Source organism: Sorex araneus, chromosome X, assembly GCF_027595985.1.
Source record: "Sorex araneus isolate mSorAra2 chromosome X, mSorAra2.pri, whole genome shotgun sequence".
Classification (NCBI taxonomy): Eukaryota; Metazoa; Chordata; class Mammalia; order Eulipotyphla; family Soricidae; genus Sorex; species Sorex araneus.
Genome location: NC_073313.1, coordinates 26311890 through 26337004, shown reverse-complemented (window position 1 = coordinate 26337004; position 25115 = coordinate 26311890). Strand labels below are relative to the sequence as shown.

Sequence of the window (25115 nt, the reverse complement as noted above, 5' to 3'; positions counted from 1 at the left end):
ACCTGAAAGAAGCAGAAGACAGGGTGAGCACTATGGACAGGGTCTTTCCTCCTTGTTTTTCTCAAGGCCCACTGTGTGGGCCCCCTAAGAGCATTACCTAGCTTCCCACAGGGATCCCACAGTTCTGGTGAACCTGTTTTCTGAGAATCCTAGGGAGGAAATGGCAGTGAATTTGTGTCATAGCTAGACTTGCCTGCCTGGCTGTTGCTAGGGTGACCAGAATGTCTGCAGATGGAGTGTACTTGAGGTATGTCACTCTCACTGGGCTATCAGGACCTGATGCTTAGATTTAGCAACATGCAGGAACATCACTTTGGTTGCTTGCAGGTCCTGGAACTCATCCTTTTGCTTACAGGTCAGTTTAACCTTTAAAAAAGTTTGACTGGGGGAGGGCACCCCCAGCACTGCTCAGCGCTACCCTGGCTCTGTGCTCAGGGATCGCTCCTGGTGGGGCTCAGGGGTCTATGTGGGTTCTGGGCACTGAACCCAGGTTAGCTCCATTCAAGAAAAGCACCCTTCTCTGGAATATCTCTCTGACCTGTGAATTCAACGTTAGAACAAATCTCTAACTTCCCTTAGCTTTGACCACAAAAGTCAGCATCCAAAACAGCCTCTGGGGAGCCTCAGCCTGGAAGAGCATCGCTGGTTTGGACACTCCCCCGTGTAGCCAGCAGGAGCCAGGCCGTATTCTCCCTTGACCCCTCTCCACTGAGTGGGAGACTCCGCAGTCCACTGAGTGACCCTGGATTCCTGGTAGAGCCTGGCTGTCTTGAGCTAGGTTATCTAGTCACAGCAGCCGTCCATGTCTCCTTGCATAGTCTCTGGACTTACACTAACTCAACCAATCTCCTCTTCAGTGACTGTATATATTTCCCTTTGGATCTGTCACTTGTGCTTAGAATCTTCTAGTCAAGGCAGCACACATCCAAAAGAACAAAAGCAACCGCTGTTGGAGAGGATGTGGGGAGAAAGGGACCCTTCTACACTGCTGGTGGGAATGCCGGCTAGTTCAGCCCTTTTGGAAAACAGTATGGACGATTCTCAAAAAACTAGAGGTTGAGCTCCCATTTGACCCAGCAATACCACTGCTGGGAATATATCCCAGAAAAGCCAAAAAGTATAGTCGAAGTGACATATGCACTTATATGTTCACCAAAGCACTGTTTACAGTAGCCAGAATCTGGAAAAAACCCGAGTGCCCTAGAACAGATGACTGGTTGAAGAAACTCTGGTACATCTATACAATGGAATACTATGCAGCTGTTAGAAAAAATGAGGTCATGACGTTTGCATATAAGTGGATCAACATGGAAAGTATCATGCTAAGTGAAATGAGTCAGAAAGAGAGAGACAGACATAGAAAGATTGCACTCATCTGTGGAATATAGAATAATAGACTATAAGACTAACGCCCAAGAATAGTAGAAATAAGTACCAGGAGATTGTTTCCATGGCTTGGAGGCTGGTCTCTCATTCTGGGTAACTCAGGGAAGGGACCACCAAGTAAAATGTGGTTGGAGGTCATGTGGGGGAAGGGTGATGCGGGCTGAATACAGACTAGAGACTGAACACAATGGCCACTCAACACCTTTATTGCAAACCACAACACCTAATCAGAGAGAGAGAACAAAAGGAAATTCCCTGCCATAGTGGCAGGGTGGGGTGGGGGGAGACGGGACTGGGGAGAGGGGGAGGGATGTTGGGTTTACTGGTGGTGGAGAATGGGCACTGGTGAAGGGATGGGTTCTCGAACTTTGTATGGGGGAAACATGAGCACAATGATGTATGGATCTGTAACTGTACCCTCACGATGACTCTCTAATTAAAAATAAACTAATAATAAAAAAAAGAAAAATAAAAAAAAAGAATCTTCTAGTCAAGGAATAGAAATTAATTGTCCTGGGAAGATAGAAGAACACAGGGAGAGCATGCCTCAAATCAATCTTGTCACTTTCCTCCCTTGTAAGCTCAGACCTGATTCAACCTCAGATCTTGCCTCATCTCTTTCCTCTTAACGTATTTCTTGCCAATTGAGACCTTCTGTTCCTCGAGAATTTCTAATTTTTCTTCTGTTAATATTGTTTCCTCACTACAGAAGTTTTTAAAGTTCTGAGATTGCTTTAGGAAACAGTTCCTTTTCTTTTGTAAGTCAGGCTGAGAGTAGTAGGTTATTGGCCACTGATAGTACATGTCTCTGATACAGCACTAGTCTCTAAAAGAAAAAAAAATATTTATTCCAATGCATTGAGGTATGTTAAAGCTGCTTATATAAACAAAAATGGTGAGAAATATTAACATTTGCATTATATGTGAAATTGGTAGAAATAGGATATCTGTTAAAAGGGGGATATGCCAACTTAAAATACATGCAGTTATACAAATATATATTTCTTGTCTCGTAGTAGTCATTCTCATTTGCCAGAAATGTATGTGACCTTCTTTATAACATAAGGCATTACTGTATTCCATGGTATTTCAAATATTGAATTGTGATTTACATGCTTTATCAGCTCAAATAAAAATTATTGAAATGGCAGCTATCTAGTGATTCTTCACAACCAGAAAGTCAGAGTCATTGCAGTCAGAGGGTGTATTTTTATGCCTACTTTTCCCTTACAACTATGTAACCAGATGTAAATTTGCAGACTTCATCACAAGGCAAATGAGAAATCTCTCCTGGGTCCCTTTGGCTTCAAAAATCACTTTGCAAAGTTTAGAGTGTGGAGGAGGCTCTCCTTCCAGAAGACGAACTAAGAGCTCTCCCCCAAAGGGGAAAGAATGGGGGAAGGGGGGCTCACAGAGGAGGACACCGGAAGTAAATGAAATGCTAGGATATTAGGAGAGTCTCTCCACATCACAGTGGGAGAAATCTAAGGCAGGGAGGGAGACTGACTGACAACACACAATCCATTGCCACCACAACCATCCAGCCCAGCAGGTATCTGTGCATCTGGGATCCCGCTGAATCATTTTGTTGTGTACAGAAATGAGCTGAAAACAGTTCTATATCTTACAGTGATTCCTCCTCTTGTGTTTAAGCAGCCAAGAGGGACTGCTCGCCCGAGGCCTCTATGTATATCTAGCTCTGCCTCTCTCCTTCTGTCTTCTGGTGAGAAAAGGATGTCTTTAGTTAAGGCAGTGGATTTGGTTGTTGTCTGCTATGTGTCATCAGTTGTTTACTATATTTTATTCCTGTTTTAGCATTAGAAAGGAAAAGACCACATTTAGGGCTCAGGTTGTGTAAAATTTACACAACATTTTTCATACCATCTGTTTTTATTTGGGTTTTTATTTGGCTCTACTATCCATTTTTGCTGTTTTCTTTTATCTTGGCTTTTTAACATTTATTTATACTTTAATAATTCATATAATTTTACCTTGTAGTTTTAAGCAAATATCCTTAAATCTCTGGTATCAATGGTGCACATATACATCAGTATATAAAATAACCATTGTTACAAAGGGAATGTAAGGCATGTTGAAATTGAAAAAAAAAACAGGGATTTTTTTTCAGAAATTAGAATACAGAAACCAAATAGATAGTACAGCATGTAAGGCATTTGCTTTACACAGTGCAGATGTGGACCCAGTCCCTTGCACTGAGATGGTCCCCTGAGCATTTTCAGGAGTAATCCCTGAGCTCAGAGCCAGGAGTAAGTGCCAAGCACGGCCAGATGTGGTCCCTCTAATTATTTATTATTATTATTATTATTATTATTATTATTATTATTATTACTATTATTATTACTATAGCTTCAGATAATAATTGGAAATCAAGGTTTTCAACATGGTATTAAATGAATTAGTCATGATGTTAAACTGTATACTCTGTCTCTCTAGGTCTTAATTTTTTTTTCACTAGGACCCACGGTAAATGGGTTTATTGCAAATTTGTATCTTTCCTCAATTTGTGAGTAAAATGAAATATGTGCTTTTCTCTCTTTGCACCTTCAGAATGCTTTTGATGCTTCATGGCACTATGTTGGTGTGCATAATCCAGATAGAAAGTCTTTCCTTTCTGCCATAGGGTCCACCTCCTTACAGACAACAAATTCCAAAATCCAGCTAGAAACTCAAAAGCCTTCTTCCAGGAAAACAGTCTAAAGCAGCACACTCCAGTATTGGCTAATGAATGGAATTAAAGTTCAGTCTTTGAAAGCTTAATTAGTTTGTGGCTGGATGGGCTTTTATCCTTTTATTAAGCATGAACATCCCTGAATGACTGGTATGGTTCAGATTTTATTTGAAGACAGGGAAATAAAGGAATTCAAATGCTTTAACATCGCCTATTATGAATTAGGTATGAATAATGTGGATAGGATATCAAAATCTGTTCTTTTAGCAAGAATATAGGTGAGGAATTCTAGATATACAGATTTTAAAAAAAACCTTGATCTACAGAATAGTAGGTCATATTCACTGCCCTTTAAGTACCTTGATTTGATAAGTTTAGGTTTGATACTAAATAGCCCTAAATTAAAAAATATTCTCCAGACATTAAAGTTTTAACCCCGAGTGAGCACCACAGCTAATGTGGGAGTACCACAATCAGGCATATATGCAACCCTGGTCAGCACAGGGACAGCAACAATGATAAAGGGACAAAAGAGGCGAATATGCAATAAAGAAACAGAGAGGATAAAGGATCTGACACCAAGGGTGTAAGTAGATGAATAAGAATGAAATCGCTTATTGTTGCAGGACAGTTTGTGAATAAAAACTAGAGGAGTTTTTAGTATAGAAAACAAGCTTGTGAGCTGTAACTAGATTTCCTATTCCAACTCTGATGAAAATATAAGGCAGGGTCCAATTGCAGGTGTGGTTCTGCAAGAAAAAAAAAAGATTCCTGATTTTTACCTTCACTTCACTATTAAGACTGGGTCGTGTGTATACCTTCACTTTTAATATAAACACTTTATAAAAAGAAAAGACAGCAAAGGATGATTTTGAGAGTCCCTGATCTTTTCAGGTTATCTGATTATACTTGGGTAGATAATCATATTGTCTTCAAATATTATTTATTCTGTTCTTTAGTCATTCAATTACTTTATTCAGCAGTGTTGACACTGTGTCACTGTACACAGAAGCAGTGCTTGGGTTTCAGAGCCTGTTTATCTCCTTGGACATACATTTTGCCAGTAGTGAGAAGAGAAATGAATGAAAAGACCCAAGGGCTCAGTCGGGCATGTAGGGGAGAAATTGAACGGTGTGGGGGTGGTGTTTGGAACTAAGCCATGATGGGGGTCCAGTCTCAGCAAGGTCACTTACCGGCCTTGTGAACTTGAAATATTTACAGACTATTCATCTGTGAAAGGAATCTGCTAATCCCTACCCTGGAGGAATGTTGGAATATATGTACCAAGTGTGAAGCACCTGCCATGCTGATTAATATATCTGGGCCTTTAATGAATAGTAGCTTAGATACGGTTGTTATGAAAACAAAAATAGCACTTTCCCATCAGAATTTATTTAATCCAGTAGGTAGCATAAAATGTAAAATGCACTACGCATAAACAACATAAGCCACTTTTAAATAACAAAAAATAAAAATACCTTCCATTTTTGCTAAAAGACTAAAATGGATAAGGAAAACCATGGTGTAGACAAATTTTATTTAATTTTCCCCTCTATTTTATGGTTCTAAATATTTCACTGTGGTCTTTTCATGTTTCTAGGAAAGTTCCTATAAAACTCTTTATTTGCTGTTTTTAGGGGTCATAAAGAAAATATTACTTTATTTCATGTAGATTCATGAATTTCTTTTATATATACCCAAAATTCAACATTTTATTCATTAAAAAGCAATAAATGAGAATCCTACATTAACAATTTTACATTTTGAAGCTAAATATGCTTTCTACTGAGGGAAAAAAGAAGTAAATAAAGAGAGTGTAAGGAAAAAGAGGAAAGAAAGAAAAAGAATGGCCCGAAGCGGGCTGGATGGGATGCTTTGCATGCAAGAGATCTTGGTTCAGTTCTCAGTACAGTATGTTCCTTGAGCAGGACTGGGAGCAAATCCCAGGCACAGAACCAGGAATAGCACCCAGAAGCCACTGGGTGTGTCCCCCAAACAAAAGGAGGAAGGGAGGGAGTGAGGAAGGAAAGGAAGGAGGAAGGGAGAGGGAGGGGAAGGAAGGAAGGAAGAGGGAGGAGAGAGGAATTGCTAGTTTGGAACAGGAAGGCAAAAAAATATGTCCACACAATTCCCAACAGCCCCCTTCTTGGTTTGCCACTAGCAGGAGCTCGACTGCTCTTTTCCCAACAAAATTCACCAAATCGTGGGAAGAGCTGCTAGACTGTTGTTTTTTGTTTTTTTTCAAGAGCTGCTAGACTTGAGCACAGCAAGGCCTTGGTCATAGAAGCAGTGCTGTCCAGAGCTGTGTCTCTTACTCGCTCTTCCTCATCTCTCAAGGCTTCTCATACAGATGAGAGAAGGAGGTGGGGGCAGTGTACTGGATCTTATCCTGATCAGTGGTGATTGCTTTCTCATTGTGGTTTCAGCATGTGCTTTGAGGATCACTGCGGGGCGGGGCGCCTTTCTTGCACTAAACCTTGGGTAATGAGCTTCCTGGGGTGCCTGAAGATCAAGTGCTCTTCTTGATTATGAGCCTTACACCAAAGATATTCCCTTTAGAACCACCAGTAGGAAGTATCTGGGGACCTGCGCCCCAAGGTCCTGCTTAGGGCCTCCTGAGATTGACAGAAGTGGGGTGCTACACGAGATCACTCTTTTATGATGGGTACTTGTTTCCCCTTCACTCCTTTGGCTGTTGTCCTTCCCTCTGCTTGCTTGACACCCACCTTTCACCACAACACTATCAACTCTCTGGACACTTACGTGACGTGTGGGTTTACCTCATCTGGCTACTCCAATGTAGACCCCTCTGAGTTTATTTTAGGTAATAAGATATGTGTAGTGTGTAGGTTTTAGGATAGGGAAATCATTCTATTTTCCAATAGACTTGGGATTTTTTGACTAATTTCACCTGCTCACCGTGATATCAAGAATCCCATGGGAAAATATAGTGGGGAGGGGCCCTTTAGCTTGCTAGGATTATCTGGGCCCCTTTGGATTGAAACTAGTATTATTGCTCAAGTGTTTAGATGGTTCTGGGGTGATGAAGTTCTGTATGTATGTACAATTATTATGATACGTAACTATTCTGGGTTTTATTTGTAAAAGAAAAATTTGCATAGACAGAATGTGTATACATCAATATATATTATGCTTTTCGAAGACAAGGTTGGCAAAACCCTTCACAATATTGAAGCTAAAGGTATCTTCAAAGATTACATGGAACTAAGCAATCAAGTAGAAACAGAGATAAACAAATGGGACTATATTAAACAAAAAAAGCTTCTGCACCGCAAAAGACACAGTGACCAGAATACAAAGGCAATCTACAGAATGGGAAAGGATATTCACCCAATACCCATCCAATAAAGGGTTGATATCAAGGGTATATAAAGCACTGGTTGAAATCCACAAGAAGAAAACATACAACCCCATCAGAAAATGGGCCGAAGAAATGAACAGAAACTTTTCCAAGGAAGAGATACGAATGGCCAAAAGACACATAAAAAATGCTCTGCATCACTAATCATCAGGGAGATACAAATCAAAACAACATGAGATACCACCTCACACCACAGAGAATGGCACACATCCAAAAGAACAAAAGCAACCTCTGTTGGAGAGGATGTGGGGAGAAAGGAACCCTTCTACACTGCTGGTGGGAATGCCAACTGGTCCAGCCCCTTTGGAAAACAATATGGACTCTTCTCAAAAAATTAGAAATTGAGCTTCCATTTGATCCAGCAATACCACTTATGGGAATATATCCTGGAGAAACAAAAAAGTATAGTCGAAATGACATCTGCACTTATATGTTTATTGCAGCACTGTTTACAATGGCCAGAATCTGGAAAACACCCGAGTGCCTGAGAACAGATGACTGGTTAAAGAAACTTTGGTATATCTCTACAATGGAATACTATATAGCTGTTAGAAAGGATGAATTCATGAACTTTGCATATAAGTGGATCAACATGGAAAGTATCATGCTAAATGAAATGAGCCAGAAAGAGAGGGACAGACATAGAAAGATTGCACTCATCTGTGGAATATAAAATAACAGAGTAGGAGACTAATACCCAAGAATAGTAGTATATAATACCAGGAGGTTGGCTCCATAGCTTGGAAGCTGGCCTCATACGCTGGGGGAAAGTTATCCCAGATAGAGAAGGGAACACTAAGTAATATGTGATTGGAGATCCCGCGCGGGAAGGGAGATGTATGCTGAAAGTAGACTAGAGACTGAACAGGATGACCACTCAATACTCCTATTGCAAACCACAACACCCAAAGGGAAAGAGAGATATCAAATTGGAATGCCCTGCCACAGAGGCGGGGTGGGGTGGGGAGGATGGGATTGGGGATGGGAGGGATACTGGGTTCATTGGTGATGGAGAATGGACACTGGTGGAGGGATGGGCTCTCAAAAATTGCATGAGGGAAAAACAAGCACGAAAATGTGTAAATCTGTAACTGTACCCTCACTGTGACTCACTAATTAAAAAATAAATAAATTTAAATTAAAAATAGGAAAAAAGAAAAAATATATGATGCTTTGATATATATAGTATATTTACTATATATGTATATATTAACTAGGCCACCAAAATATTTTAAATATCTATAGCTCCTATGTTTACTATTTTGAGGCTATGGTTAGAGATATCATGCCATTTTCAACAACAAAAATTAGGCATGGAAAGGTAGAGCAAATGTTTTATAATGTCACTTATATATGGAGTCGGAAAAATAGTCAAATAGTAACAGATTGGAATGGTAGTTAAAGAAGCTGAGGGTTATGGTAAAAGGGAAAATTGTGTTTCAAGCTGTGTAAACTCAATATAAGTGAAATGAGCTTGAGAAACCTACTGTACAATATGATGACATTTTTACTGTATTAATTTTCACTGGAAATTTGCTAAGAGAATAGATCTCAAATATTCGTTCTATTCTGTTTTCATTGATGCCTATCATTCTGTTAAGGTGAACATGGAAAACTTCATTTTAACCAACAATAGAAGTCTCATGTGGTTATTAGGACAATAACTAGAGTCACATTTCCTTCTAGAACCCAGACTGTAGAGCCTGATATTACTCCATGGTCCTGACACTTCAACTCTGCTGCTGTCTTAGAATCTTTTAGTGAAGTAATAGAAATTCATTTCCATAGCAAAGAGAAGAAACAAAGCTGAACTTTAAAATATTTTTTTTCAGAGGCATAAGAGATAGTCAGGGGGTAGGGCACTTGCCTTGTATACAGTCCACACTGGTTTGATCCCTAGCATACAGTCCCCGAAGCTCTACTAGTAATGATCCCTGAGTATAGAGCCTGAAGCTCTATACATTCCATACAGTCCCCGAAGCTCTACTAGTAATGATCCCTGAGTATAGAGCCAGGAGTAATCCAGGGGTACTTACAGCTGTGATCCCCCCAACCAACACCAAATATTTCCTCCAGAAAGTAGCCAAAAGACCTTCTCAATAGATCTACTTAGGCTTCAGGCCGTGCCTCCAACTGCCTTCACTCAAAACATAGCAAGAAGTAGTTTAAGTAGGGACTTAATGTTTCTCAGGAGTTCCTCATTATTGTTTTATTATTATTGCTATTCTTGAGTTTATCATTTCTTTCATTTTTCTAGGTGTCACTGGTGGGTTGTGTGCCCACCAGAGGGTCTGGGACTGGTAAAATCATTTTCTGCATAACCTGGTCCTGCCAGACTATTAAGCTAGCTGCCTAGCTGTACCCAAGATTATATATATATATATATATATATGTATATGTATATATATATGTATATATGTATGTGGAATTACTGTGTATTACAGAGCTAAAATAATATTTATGATTGAATTTTAGTGTATATTGTTCCTACACCAGTCTTATCACTGGTGCCACCCCCCCACCAGTGTCCCCATTATCCCTCCTGCCCCCCATTTTGCCTCTATGACAGGTATTTTTCCCCTCTTCCCACTTCCTCACTGTCCTAGTGTTCCCTTTTCTAACTCATTCAAGACCCTCTTGATCTTCATGGTCTGGGAGGTAATTTCTCCCACCCAGACATTTGGGCAACCACATTTCTTAGTCTGAGGGGAGGGTCTTCTCTTTGTACTACTAAGTGTTTCCAATCTCATGGGATCCAGGTTCTTGTATTTTTCATAGAAACAAATTTAAGGGGAGTTCAAACATTAATGCAAAAGAAAATTCTGTTAAAGGATGATACACTTTTATGGGAGAACCCAGGCTCCCCCTGAAAGGGGAGAGGGCCCTGGGAGGGAAATGGAAACGTTATTAATGGAATATAGTACACTCTCGAGAATTGAGTACAGAAAACCACAAAGGTGGATTATCCCAAGTTCCTTTTGATAGCTTATTATATGGGGTTTTCTCCAAGCTGCCTCAGCCTGGACCAAGAGTTTTTGTCAGGGAGGTGTGTCAAGGCGAAGGTCTGAACACTGGTGGTCTCTTCATGATATCAGTATTATTAAATGGACATTGATCCTTTCTGTTTATTGTCTCTGGAAGTGGTCTGTTCTATATCCTGAGCACAGGCAGGATGGCTTCTGGGGGCTTCGGAGAAGGGATATGGACCACACACAATGGTGCTCAGGGGATATTCCTAACTGCTCAGAAGTGACACCTGTCAGTACTTAGGGGACCATAGTTGGTGGGAGGATTCTAACGGGTTGGTTGGATCAGCTTAACCCCTGTATTATCACCCGACATCTACTTTTTGGATTATATCTTACCTCTCTACACATTTCTTGGTTTTATGGCTTCCTGACATACACTACCTAGGGGACCTCTACTTGATTGCCTATTGCACAGACTTTATTTCGGACATGGGAAATAGCAGCCTGAGTTTGGTTGTTTATTGTAAACTACAGGATAGGCACTAAATCTCTAAATATGTCCTGCTACACTTTCAGATCTAAATTTCTGGTAACATACCTCTGTGTGCTTTTTCAGACTGTATTAGGCATGCTTCTGTTTTTTTACATTTAAGTACAGTTGCAGGTTATTTTTAATATAGAACTTGTATTTTGCAAGATAAGTAAATTAGTATCATGAACTAGTATTGAATTTTATAAAAGACTTTTTTTTTTACCCCTGTACATGATCAGATGCCTCTTTTAAAACCCCATCTGCTAGCTTAGTGGATTCTGATTAATTTTTTTCCTGTGATAACATCTTTTAAGTCCTGAACACAGTCTATTGTTTGGTAATTTGCCATCATATATGTATGCTCTGAAGTTCTTTAAGATACTTGTCTTTATATGGGTCAGCCTAGCACACATGCTCTTTTAATCAGGGTATCTTATCTTTATTTATTTTGCTTTTTGGGTCACAGTTGGCAATGCTCAGGAGTTACGCCTGGCTCTGCACTCAGGAATTACTCCTGGTGAGCTTGAGGTACCATATGGGACGCCGTGGACTGGACCTGGGTCAGCCACATGCAAGGTTGTACTATTGCTCCAGTCCCCGGCTTATCTAGTCTTCAAGGAGACCTAGCTCATTAAAGTTGGAGAAGCATTTCCCATTCTTTTGTGTGCATTAAAGAGTTTATGTGAACCTTTAATTCAGATTTTGTTTATTTGGTATAAGGAACCTCCAAACTTGGGTAATCCAGGAATATTTCAAGAATATCTTGTATTTTTTTAAAAAAACTGAAATTGTATAGTCAGATTAAGTTTCAATTTTTCCTTCCTCCCAAACAGCTTTGCATGTGCAAAGTCACATCCCTGGTTTTAAATTTTCTTTTTCATGGACCTATTTAGAACTTATATTTTTCTAAGATATTGTATTTGAACTAATTTTACAATTTAAATTCATGATATTTATAATAAAATTGTGGTATTATTGAAAACAGTACAGAGAGTAGAATAAAGAATCCTTTATCCACTCAGCTACCCAAATACTAAAAACCAGCGATACTCAATAATAAATGAAGCATTTTGATCAGATAAAGCCTCATTATTTTTTTTGTTTATTGGTAACACTCCCCCAAAAGCAATACTATGCACTTCCATTAGGAGATACTTAATGTCTGATAGGGTTTTTTTTTTGTGATAATATTGGCAGTCATTGAAGAGCATGAATACAAATGGTATTCATTAATGCAGTTAAGGATCCTGAAAGGCAATTTTCCCATCTCTCATTTTTGACATCTTATTTTTAATTGAAAATATTTTCTTTTAAAAACCATGGTTCACAAAGTTGAGGTTTAGGAATATAATGTTGTAGCACTGATCCCACCACCAGTATCACCTTCTCTCTATTAGTGTTCTCATATTCTCTCCTGTTCGGCACCCTCCTCCCAGCCTGCAACCTTTACAGGCTCCTTATAAAGTTTGGTGCTTATAGTTTGGATCTCTTGTTTTCAGTGTTGTTGAGTCTATGGCTTGGATATACAGCTATATCACTTTCCTAAATTACCAGTATATACGGCACCCCTTGCCCATTTCTTTGTGTTTATTAGTTAAAACAATTCTCTAGGTGGAAACTTTTTCTTATACACCATTTATTATTATGATATAATTGTAAAAGTATGTTTAGAGTTCTCATGTTATCTTCAATATGTTCTCCCATTATATTCCGTAGAATTAAATTTGATTGATAGCACTTATATTTGCTTCTTTCATAATTGATCAACCTATAGAAAGTACTAAAGAAATATTTTTTCAGAAGTTACTGGTGGGGGGGCGCGAGTGATAGTATAGTGGGTAGGGCGTTTGCCTTGCACACAACTGACTTGAGTTCAATCCCTGGCATCCCATATTGTCCCCCAACCACCGCCAGGAGTAATTCCTGAGTGCAAAGCCAGGAGTAACCCCTGTGCATCGCTGGGTGTGACCCAAAAAGCAAAAAAAAATAGTGACTCTGATTCTACTAACTTCTAATACATCATTTAAGCATGTATTTCCAACTATAAATAGTTATTTCCAACCTTATAGTTATTTGGGTATAATGTACTGCTGTTTTTATAGCTTATGAATCATCTGGATGTTTTTAATATTTTCTTGTAGATTGTTTTAAGCCTTATATGAGAGCAAATATATGATGCCTAAAATATAACTCTTGGCAAAAATGCTGATTTCATGGACAAGACTTTGAAATCAAAACATTGATTTCATGGGAAGGACTTTGAAATCTTTGAGGAAATTATGAAAAAGACAATTTACATCTATGTAATATGACCTTTTGCTGATGGAGACCACTCACTTTCTCTCTGTCTGTCTCTGTCTGCTTGCATAGGCCACATTAGGGGTACTCCAGGACATTGGAGTAGGTGATGGGGCACTGGGGCCACAGAGTTAGTAGGTGACTCATAGTGTTACTGTGGGATCAAACTCAGGGCCTCATACTTGTGGACTATTCCTTAAGCGTTTTATGTTCCTGGCCCCGCTTCTCTCTTTTCAATTGAGAACATCATCTTTCTCCCCAACCTTTATCTTAGCCAAGAGGTTTTAAACCAAGTCTGAAAAAAAATGTCGTTGAGTTACTTCATTTTTCTGGTTCTCTTATGTGAACAGGAGGCATAAATCTTATTAACAATTTTCTCCTTTATCCTTTATCAGTCTAATGCTTGTTTATTTGTTCAGTGTCTGAACCCAGATATGATTTCTTTTGCACCCTGACAGGATATTGTATCTGAATTGCAGTTGAGCTTTTTCTTCCAACGAATAATGTAGAAAGCTCTATATAGTGTTCAGTTTTTAAAAGTTGAATATGTTTCTCCATATGCTTTTTGAAAATGTGTGTGTACTTACATATGGCAGAGTTTTCTCTTAGGAATGAAAGGTGTTTCATGTGAAAAAAAATCATTTGGTCTACCCGAAGACAGTAGATACAAGGGCCCGTAAGACTGGCCTATTGTAGGAAGCTTGCTACAAGTCGTGGGGAAGTGCTGACACAGTTAGGACAGAGAAGGGACCATTGTGACAGTGATGATTGGAAATTATCGTTCTGGACAAGAACTGAGTGCTGAAAGAAATTAAGTGATATACATGATAACAGTATTGTAAAGCACAGTGCCTAAAGGAAAAAGAAGAGAGAGTGGGGAAGATGAGGGAGAGAAGAGAGAAAGGATGGAGAGGATTGGAGGGGTGGATGTCTGTCTGCCATAGAGGCAGGCTGGTGTAAGTGGGAGAGGGAAAGTACACTGGTGAAGGGATGCATGATTGAATATTGTATGACTGAAACCCCAAATCATGAACAAATATGTAATTGTGTATTTCACAATGATCCAATTAAAAATCAATCCATCAATTATAATAGTATGGAATTATACAGAGAAATAGAAATCACTCCAAGTCTATAACTCAGAGACTTTAGTGTAGGAAAATTGGATACTCAACACTCCAATTGAGGAATGTTGAACAAAATAACACTTAGTAATTTGTGTAAGGAATTGATACCTATGGACTATAGAGGAATGAAAAGAATACTTACAGTTGCATAAAGATATATCTATTGAGTGAGAAGTCAAATGTTTCAGTGAAGAAGAAGGTGAAAGGTCTTGATGTTCCTGGTTGCTAATGTTTGACTGCTGTCCCTTGTTGACTGACTTAAGCTAGCATCCAGATATTGCAAAACACAGGGCATATAAAATGGAAGTCAGACATTTTATAGTTAGAGAACAGAGTAGGGGGATGTGATTGAGAGTGAGAGTGAATTTTTTCATAGTTGGCAGATTAGAGAGAAGATTATATGTGTATACACACATCATAGCGTTTCATAAATTTAACATGAACTTATTGTAAAAGAAGGTATGTTATTAGACAAAGGATGTTTACAAAAACCTAGCATTAAATGAATTAAATGTCTTGCTAAAAGCCTTTTTAAGTTGTAAGATAAATATATAAACATGTAATTTATTTCTGCAGAAGAGAATTAACATGAGATTAAATATAATTCATAAATTTCTTTACAAAATACCTGGCATCTTATGTATACTTTTTGCTCTTTTATTTTTATATTTTTGTTTATAATTCTATAAAATATGTAATGAAATTAGGCATAATCAGTTATCACACATATACATTAGTAAAAACCTAAGTTAAATAGGCCATTATTATATGTTCATGTAGTGTTCTCAATAGTATAAACACATTGACTTTCCTCAAATTTAGTCTATAGTGCATGGTAATGCCACAACCTTTTTAACATTTTTGTTTTGGATATGAAACCAAAAAGATAATTCTAAACTTTATTGGGTGGGTGCAGGTGGCTCCTAAGTAGTGTTCAGGAATCCGAGAGCTAGGTGGCTACTCCCAGTGATGCTTGGCCAACTGTGTTGGTGGTTCAGTGTGAGAGCCCAACCATGCAGTGCTACTTTGCCCCGTGGTACCGGAGACCACCAGGAAGAGACCTTCAATGCTCTGGGGCCTCCAAGACCAAAGGAAATGATTCTTGCTAGTCCATAAGGCTCCAGGGACTAAATCCAGGTTGGTCACATGCACCGTGAATGCTGTCCTATCTCTTGGCCCCAAATTATTTTTTATATAAGATGTATTTGACATATGACATTATGTTTTAAGTGTATCACACAAATAATTATTTGTATATATTGTAAAATGATAGCCACAATAAGTGGAGTTATTCCCATCACAGTTACACATTTTTTTTCTTGTGATGAGAACATTTCTTTTTTTTTTTGGGGGGGGAGAGAGGATAACCAGCTGTGCTCAGGGGTCACGCGTGGTAATTTTCCATAGACCATGTGTTTCTATGCTCAGGGGTCACACGTGGTAGTTTTCCATAGACCATGTGTTTCTATGTTCAGGGGTCACACCTGGTAGTTTTCCATAGACCATGTGGTTCTAGGGATCAATTGAACCTGGACTTCTTGCATGCAAAGCATGTACTCAGTATTTTGAGTCATCTCTCCAGCTCAAGATGAGAACTTTAAAGATTTGTTCTCATAGCACTTTCAAAGATGCATTGCAATCTGATTTAACTGTTGTGACCAAGCTGCAAATTATATCACCATGAATTATTTATCTTATAAGTAGAAGTAAGTCCTTTTAAGTCACAAATGACTGAGAACAGGAATATACACTCAGTGAAGAAAACAACACATGAGGACTTGCTCTACTACATGTTGAGAATTATTTTTTAAATATGGTAATTATATTGTAATCAAAATGCATGGTATATTTGATTATATAAGTACACAAACCAATAGAACTAAATATGGTGTCCCCAAATACATTAAGTCTCTTTATTAACAGTGCTTCTTTCAGAGAAAAAGAGAAAAGTCCTTTTAGTAGCACTGCTGTAACACTGTTGTCCCATTGTTCATCATTCACTCGAGTGGGCACCAGTAACGTCTTCGTTGTGAGACTTCTTGTTACTGTTTTTGGCATATTTAATACACCATGGGTAGCTAGCCAGGCTCTGCCTTGCGGGCGGGAGGGATACTCTCAGTAGCTTGCCAGGCTTTCTGGGAGGGCCAGAGGAATCGAATCTGAGTTGGTCGCATGCAAGGCAAATGCCCTACCCACTGTGCTATCACTTCAGTCCAATCCTTTTAGTAAGATACAATAATGGAAAAATTTGATATTCAAATTTTTTAAAAGTGTTATTGTGACACTTTTTCATACTACACTCAAAATTCAACTCCAGAGGGAATTAATTTTTTTCCTTTATATGGTTGTAGGCACTTTGGTGGGGCTGGGTATAGTAACTTAGTATACCAATGCCATAAACTTAAAAACTATTATAAATTCCTAATCTATGATAAATAATTTAAGTGAAATTACTATTCTTTTTTTTTTGCTTTATAGACATCTCTTTTTTATATCCAGCAGAATAAAACTTGCTCGGATGATTTTATAGTATATCGACTTAAATATCATAGTTGAAATAGCTTGTACCATAATAATGTACAATTTTTGCGCATTACTTTTATTTTATTTTATTTTTATTTTTTTTTCTTTTTTTTATAATTTATTTATTTTTAATTAGAGAATCACCGTGAGGGTACAGTTACAGATTTATACACTTTTGTGCTTATACTTCCCTCATACAAAGTTCGGGAACCCATCCCTTCACCAGTGCCCATTCTCCACCACCCGTAAACCCGGCGTCCCTCCCACCCTCCCCAATCCCATCTCCCCCCCACCCCACCCTGCCACTGTGGCAGGGCATTCCCTTCTGTTCTCTCTCTCTAATTAGCTGTTGTGGTTTGCAATAAAGGTGTTCAGTGGCCGCTGTGCTCAGTCTCTAGCCCTCATTCAGCCCGCAACTCCCTTCCCCCACATGGCCTTCAACTACAATGTAGTTGGTGATCGCTTCTCTGAGTTACCCTTTCCCCGGAACGTGAGGCCAGCCGCGAAGCCATGGGGTCAACCTCCTGGTACTTATTTCTACAGTTCTTGGGTATTAGTCTCCCACTCTGATATTCTATATACCATAGATGAGTGCAGTCTTTCTATGTCTGTCTCTCTCTTTCTGACTCATTTCACTCAGCATGAAACTTTTCATGCCCATCCACTTAACTACAAAATTCTTGACTTCCTTTTTTTCTAACAGCTGCATAGTATTCCATTGTATAGATGTACCAAAGTTTCCTCAACCAGTCATCCGTTTTGGGGCATTCGGGTTTTTTCCAGATTCTGGCTATTGTAAACAGTGCTGCGATGAACATACATGTGCAGATGTTGTTTCGATTGTACTTTTTTGCCTCTCTGGGATATATTCCCAGCAGTGGTATTGCTGGGTCAAATGGGAGCTCAACCTCTAGTTTTCTGAGAATCGTCCATACTGTTTTCCAAAAGGGCTGAACTAGCCGGCATTCCCACCAGCAGTGTAGAAGGGTCCCTTTCTCCCCACATCCTCTCCAACAGCGGTTGCTTTTGTTCTTTTGGATGTGTGCCAGTCTCTGTGGTGTGATGTGGTATCTCATGGTTGTTTTGATCTGCATCTCTCTGATGATTAGTGATGCAGAGCACTTTTTCATGTGCCTTTTGGCCATTCGTATTTCTTCCTTGGTAAAGTTTCTGTTCATTTCTTCGCCCCATTTTTTGATGGGGTTGGATGTTTTCTTTTTGTAGAGTTCAACCAGTGCTTTATATACTATTGATATCAACCCCTTATCTGATGGGTATTGTGTAAATATCCTTTCCCATTCTGTGGATAGTCTTTGTATACTGGTCACTGTATATCTTGCGGTGCAGAAGCTTTTTAGTTTAATGTAGTCCCATTTGTTGATCTCTGTTTTTACTAGATTGCTTAGCCTTCATATATGCAAACAATGAGGCAGAGGAAAGGGACATGAAAAAAGCAATCCCATTCACAATCGTGCCCCAGAAAATCAAGTACCTCGGAATCAGCTTAACCAAGGAAGTAAAAGACCTTTACAAAGAAAACTACAAAACGCTACTCCATGAAATCAAAGAGGACATGAGGAAATGGAAACATATACCCTGCTCGTGGATAGGGAGAATCAATGTTGTCAAAATGGCAATACTCCCTAAAGCATTATACAGATTCAATGCGATCCCAATATGTATACCCATGACATTCTTCAAAGAAATGGATCAAGCAATCCTAAAATTCATATGGAATAACAAACGTCCAAGGATAGCTAAAACAATTCTTGGGAAAAAGATGATGGGAGGCATCACCCTCCCCAGCCTCAATCTTTACTACAAAGCAGTAACAATTAAAACAGCATGGTACTGGAACAAAGGCAGAGCCGTAGACCAATGGAACAGGGTGGAATATCCCTACACACAACCCCAAATGTATGATCATCTAATCTTTGATAAGGGAGCAAGAGATGTGAAGTGGAGCAAGGAAAGCCTCTTTAACAAATGGTGCTGGCACAACTGGACAACCACATGCAAAAAAATGGGTTTAGACCTTGACCTGACACCATGCACAAAAGTCAGATCAAAATGGATTAAAGACCTCAACATTAGACCACAAACCATAAGGTACATTGAAGACAAGGTCGGCAAAACCCTCCACGATATTGAAGATAAAGGTATCTTCAAACGTGACACGGAAATTACTATTCTTATTATATCACTGTATCACTGTCATCCTGTTCGTCAATTTTCTCGAGTGGGCACCAGTAACGTCTCTGTTACACTCAGCCCTGAGATTTTAAGCAGCCTCTCTTTACTCGTCTTTCCCAACAATTGGAGGCTCTTTCGGGGTCAGGGGAATGAGACCTATTGTTACTGTTTTTGGCATATTGAATACGCCACGGGGAGCTTGCCAGGCTCTGCTGTGAGGGCGGGGTACTCTCCTTAGCTTCCCGGGTTCTCTGAGAGGTATGCGTATATCTTTTACTGTATTTTGGGATATGAATACACCATGGGGAAATTGCAAGACTCTCATATAAGGGCAGTAGACTCTTGGTAGCTTCTCAGGTTCTTCAAGAGGGAAAACAAGGCTATTACATGTCGTGCAGCCATAAATCTTCCGGGAGCTTGGTCTTATAGTCTCTGGATGTTGGCTGTTGTTGGGATTACACAGTGTCGGGGGGGAGTTTGTGGGTGTGGCTGCCAAGATACTGGAAAATGGGGGGGTCTGGGTGGAGAAGGCCCACTCCCAATCAGAGCAGGCTTGGAGATCTCAGCCCAAGGTCCTGCACACCTGAGTTACTCTGCTGGTCCCTTCATGCTTGAGGTTCGTCCAAATGTGTGGAGAGTGGTCTTGAGCATGGCTGTTGCTGGATTCCGGAAGTCTTCAACTGTCAAGGCTCTGCTTGGGGCAGGGAGGGAAAGGCAACCCGTCCCCTCCGAGGGGCCTAGGTGAAGACAGGTAGGCATGGGGGGGTGGGGCAAGAGAATCTGCATTGCTCTCTTCCTGGAGCTTGGTCTTATAGTCTCTGGATGTTGGCAGTTGGTGGGATTACACGGCGCCGGGGGCAGTTTGTGAGTGTGGCTGCCAGGATACTGGAAAACTTTATTATAAAGTTTCAAAAATAATGTTTGGAGCTAGTAATTTAGAAGGCCATTTTTTATATACGTATATACTGTAATTTCCAAACTTACATCCATTAAAAAGCAAAATACATCTGTATATTTTTCTCAATTAGAGCAGGATTGCTCAACTTGAGTCATATAGGCCCCTGTAGGCCTCTAGGAAATTCCAGGGTGCCCAAGGTGAAAAATCACATGAATGGAAACCACAACACAAGACTAGGATCCAGCTTGTAGGACAGGGTCCAGAGATTCGGAAAAAAACAAGAAGTGGACTGCAGTCTAAAAGTGTTGAGCCTTTTTCTTCTTAGCGCTGAATGCTTCTCACCTTCACTTCCTCATTACCCCAGAAGGAAACCCACCCTGACACCAGCCAGTGCCAGGGGTTTTGGGGATCTGAAGAGTCCCCCAGGCCTCCAGGCGCTCAACAGTTACCTGGTTGACAGAAGCTACATTGAGAGGTATGTGCCACCGCAAGCTTATGTGGCAGTGTTTGAAGCAGTCTCTGGCCCACCCTCTGCTGACTTGTATCTTGCCCTTCGTTGGTATAACCACATTAAGTCATTCGAAAAGGAAAAGGCCAGTCTACCAGGGGTGAAGAAAGCCTTGGGCAAGTATGGTCATGCTAATGTGGAAAACACCATGGGAAGTGGATCTGGGGCAGTAAAGGCGATGATGACAACATCGATCTCTTTGGATCTGATGATGGGGAGAGCGAAGAAGCATAGAAACTAAAAGAAGAACACCTTGTACAGTATGAATCTGAGAAAGCAAAAAACCCTGCACTTTTTGTCACGTCTTCTGTCTTATTAGATGTGAAATCTTGGGATGATGAGATGGATGTAGCAAAATTAGAGGAGTGTGTCAGAAGCATTCAAGCAGATGGCTTGGTTTTGGGCTCATCTAAACTAGTGCCAGTGGGATACAGAATTATAAAACTTCAAATACAGTGTGTAATCAAAAATTATAAAGTTGGAACAGATATGATGAAGGAGCAAATCACTGATTTTGAGGACTATGCCGTCCATGGATATGACTGCTTTCAAGAAGATCTACCTTCCCCTTGCCCCGATGGGATGCAGATATGATGTCACATCCGCCCACCGTCTACTTAAGCTCCCATGTGGCCATAATCCAGAGACACACACAGAAATCTCGGACCCAAGCTACTTGCTGCTAGCATAGATGGCCCGGGACTTTGCAGTAGGCCTTCTCCGCTGGGCCACTCCAGATGGGGACAGGTGCCGTCCCACTGCCTGCCCTCTAAGATCTCCAGCGGTGCCATTTTATAGAAGCAATTTCTTCAGACCCTAATGATTAAAATCTTAAAATTCCTGAAGCGTGCAGCCACTTTTGCAGCCATGCAACATTATATTATACCCATAACAAGTAATACAAAACACATTGTCTAGCAGTTGTATTTTTGGCAGATATAAGGGGAGATAGGGCTGGTCTTGAAATACCGAAGGTAACAAAGTAGAGAAAGAATACCTTGCAAACTGTCTGCCACACAAGCAGGGGGAAGTATGGAATGGGGCGGAGTGGGGGGGAAACTGGGGATTTTGGTGGTGGAAAATGTGCACTGGTAAATGGGTGGGTGTTGGGTGACTGTATGATTGAAGTTTAAACATGAAAGTTTTGTTTCTGTATCTCACGGTGAATTAATAAAAAATGATTTTTAAACAGAAAAAGTATCTAAATCCATTATGGATCATTACTCTTCACTGAAGGCTTGAAGGAACATAAGTAACTAAAAGGGTTGAAAAACACTGAACTAGAACGTTACCATCATGGGCCAAACAGGACATTTGAAGGGAATGGGCTGAAAAGAATTGAGGCTATCAATGGAATAAAGGACCCAGAGGCCTTGGAGATGATGTGAACTGATGGGGAAGAAAACAAATGATAGTTCCTGCAGTCCCCTTGTCCCCTGCTAGTTTTTCCAGGATACCATAAATGGGCCTCCAATTTCTAAGAGAAGTCCTAAGGAACTTAAGATACCTGGTCTCATTAAGTGGTTCATTCCTTCTGCCTCTGCTCCAAGTCTTCTATTAAGCTGTCAGTCTGTAAGCCTTACAGACTGTGTCTTTGTCAATACTTTTATAGACATAGTCACCAGGGAGTAAAGCACTGATTACAGTGACACTGAGGACAACCAAAGAAAGACATTGCTAAGGGGCATTTGTAACTTTTCCTGGTATGATGTGCACAGCATTCCACCTCTTTTTCTATCAGAATGAATACACTTTTGGGGTGGAGGGTGCTGGGCAAACTGGAAGTCTGGACATCTGTTGCTTTTTTGTCCACTTGAGGCTATCCTATACATTTTGATGTTCGTGGAGGTGACTCTTCTATGGAGACTCACAGTGGCGCTTAGAGAAATTAATGGGATGAAGGAATATGAAAAATTGACATCACTGGAGCCATTTTACAGTGGAGCTTGATGAGATGAATCATCATCCCTTGTGAACCGGGTGAAATTATCAACATTCCAAGATGTCAAAAGTGGAAAATGAAAACACTCTATCTAAAAGGACTGATAAAGTTAAATTTACATATCTTTACTTTGTAGTCCCTTTTCCTGACCATGTCTACCTTGAGATATCTTTATTACCTCATCAGTTACTTTATATTCTTTTCTTTATAATTTTTTATTTCATTTTTTAAAGTTGATGACATACTACATTCACTGTTCCAACACAAATCCCAGCACCACTATTTCCAGTTTTCCCAACCAGCATCCAAGCCTCCCCCCAATAGCAGGACCTAAATAACTATATTGCTTGTTATAAATAATTCACTAAAATTTATCAAAAAGGATTTCCTGAAAACAAACTGTGTGAAGATTGTTGTATCTCACCCTGGAGCGATTAAGCCTTTGTATAAAAGATTACTAACCTGTTGTCATAGGTTAAGCCTTATGTGTTAATATTTTATTAATGGAGATTGGTTGACTTCTACTTTATATCCTATCCAATGTGGTGTGCTACTCCTGGTATATCAGTGGTATCCATAGCTCTGCACTACAGAATTTCTAAAATTTTGTTGGGGTGATACAGCTGGAGTTAAATTTTTAACTGGGTGGTGATTTTGGGGTCCCGAAGCATCTCTGCAGCTTGTTGATCTTTTTTGAGATTTTTTAATGAGTCTCTGGATTATGGCTGATTAATGAGCTTATATGGCACCACAGACAGTTTATGGACATGACAAGCAGGCTCCTGGAAGAGGAAGATGGGGGGAGTTCACCCATACCCAACTCTGTGAGAGCCTAGAGGTTTCGATCACAACACACATACCTGAGTTTTTCAATAAATTCATTCCTAGATAAGGCTGATCCCAAGCCTGTGGTGTCCAGCCATGACCATGAGGTTCATCTAGAGCCTGTGGACTTCAGCCATGAACATGGCAGCAATTGAGTTATGGAGTTTTTCAGCTGCCGGGGCTCTGTTTGGAAGGGTGGTGGGCTCACCCACCCCCCTCCAGGGATTTACTTCATATTCTCTTACTTTATCCTTATTTTAAAATCACACCAGGACAAAACAAAATAGTAGTTTATAGCCTAAAGCTGTACTCCCCAAATTGTCATTTCCTACCACTCCCAAATAAGTCCTTTTGCTTTTTTAATGGCCTCCTACATTTTTAGGTTAACAATAGAAATGTCTCTCCTAATGCAGAGATGGCTGATCCTCAGTTAATTCCACTATGGCAAATCAACTTTGCATGATCCTATTGTGGGAACTCTGTCTCTAAGAAGTGAACTACCACCATGACAGAGTAGCTTGTGCCCTGAAAGTATATAAATAAATGCTTTCCACCATTGAATTGTTTTTTGATGTTCTTGAGAAAGAATTGAGACCTATAGTTTATCCCAAAATATGGCAAGAGTTTCACCCAGAAATTTAAGTCCACAGGGTTATAAATTGAGGGGCAGCCTGAGAAGGAGGAATGATAATCTTGTTTTCCCATTAGCTGTGGAGATCTGCCAGCCAGCCAAGGCCAGCTTTAACCTTTTTAACAGTGCCTTCAAGCTTCCCTCATCTTTGGCAGCAGTGACAAATTTCTAGATGTTTTGACAACCTATTTCTGTCACTGGGTAGCCACTATAGATATTGAACTCAGTCCCCAAAAGTTAACAGATAGGTAAACATAATTGACTACTTTTGTGTTTATTTTCTGATGTTACATAGCAAATAAAATTTGATAGGAAAATGCAAATATATCACGGTTATCCCGTGCATAAAAAAACTGAACTGTGACCTTTGATTTAGTATTTCACTAGGCTACAATCATGGTGTCTGTTGAGTTCTGTTCTTATTTGGAGTATAAACTAGGGAAAATTCCATGTTCACTCACATTGTTGGCAAGAGTAATAATAATTTTGGCAGTTGTTTTGTTGCTAACTATTGGTTAAAGGTCAGTCTTTGTTCCTAAACAGAATCATGCCATCTGGCCTGTTCCATACTGGCAGTTCACAACATGACATGCTTTCTTTTCCTTTGAAGCCAATAAGCAAAATAGAGTTTATTATCAGAAGAATCCCATTTGATATCCCTTTGATATAACTAGAGGAAATGTAACTATAGATCCCAGAGAGGCAAAAAAGTACAATCGAAACAACATCTGCACATGTATGTTCATCGCAGCACTGTTTACAATAGCCAGAATCTGGAAAAAACCCGAATGCCCCAGAATGGATGACTGGTTGAGGAAACTTTGGTACATCTATACAATGGAATACTATGCAGCTGTTAGAAAAAAGGAGGTCAAGAATTTTGTAGTTAAGTGGATGGGCATGAAAAGTTTCATGCTGAGTGAAATGAGTCAGAAAGAGAGAGACAGACATAGAAAGATTGCACTCATCTATGGTATATAGAATAACAGAGTGGGAGACTAACACCCAAGAACTGTAGAAATAAGTACCAGGAGGTTGACTCCATGGCTTCGAGGCTGGCCTCACGTTCCGGGGAAAGGTCAACTCAGAGAAGCGATCACCAACTACATTGCAGTCGAAGGCCATGTGGGGGAAGGGAGTTGCGGGCTGAATGAGGGCTAGAGACTGAGCACAGCGGCCACTCAACACCTTTGTTGCAAACCACAACAGCTA

General features: G+C 39.8%; 1 pseudogene; it reads left to right on the top strand.

Annotated features, from left to right (window-relative positions):
• The first annotated feature begins 221 nt into the window (after positions 1–221).
• On the top strand, positions 222–24075 carry LOC101551233 (elongation factor 1-beta-like; annotated as a pseudogene).
• Positions 24076–25115: the final 1040 nt, after the last annotated feature.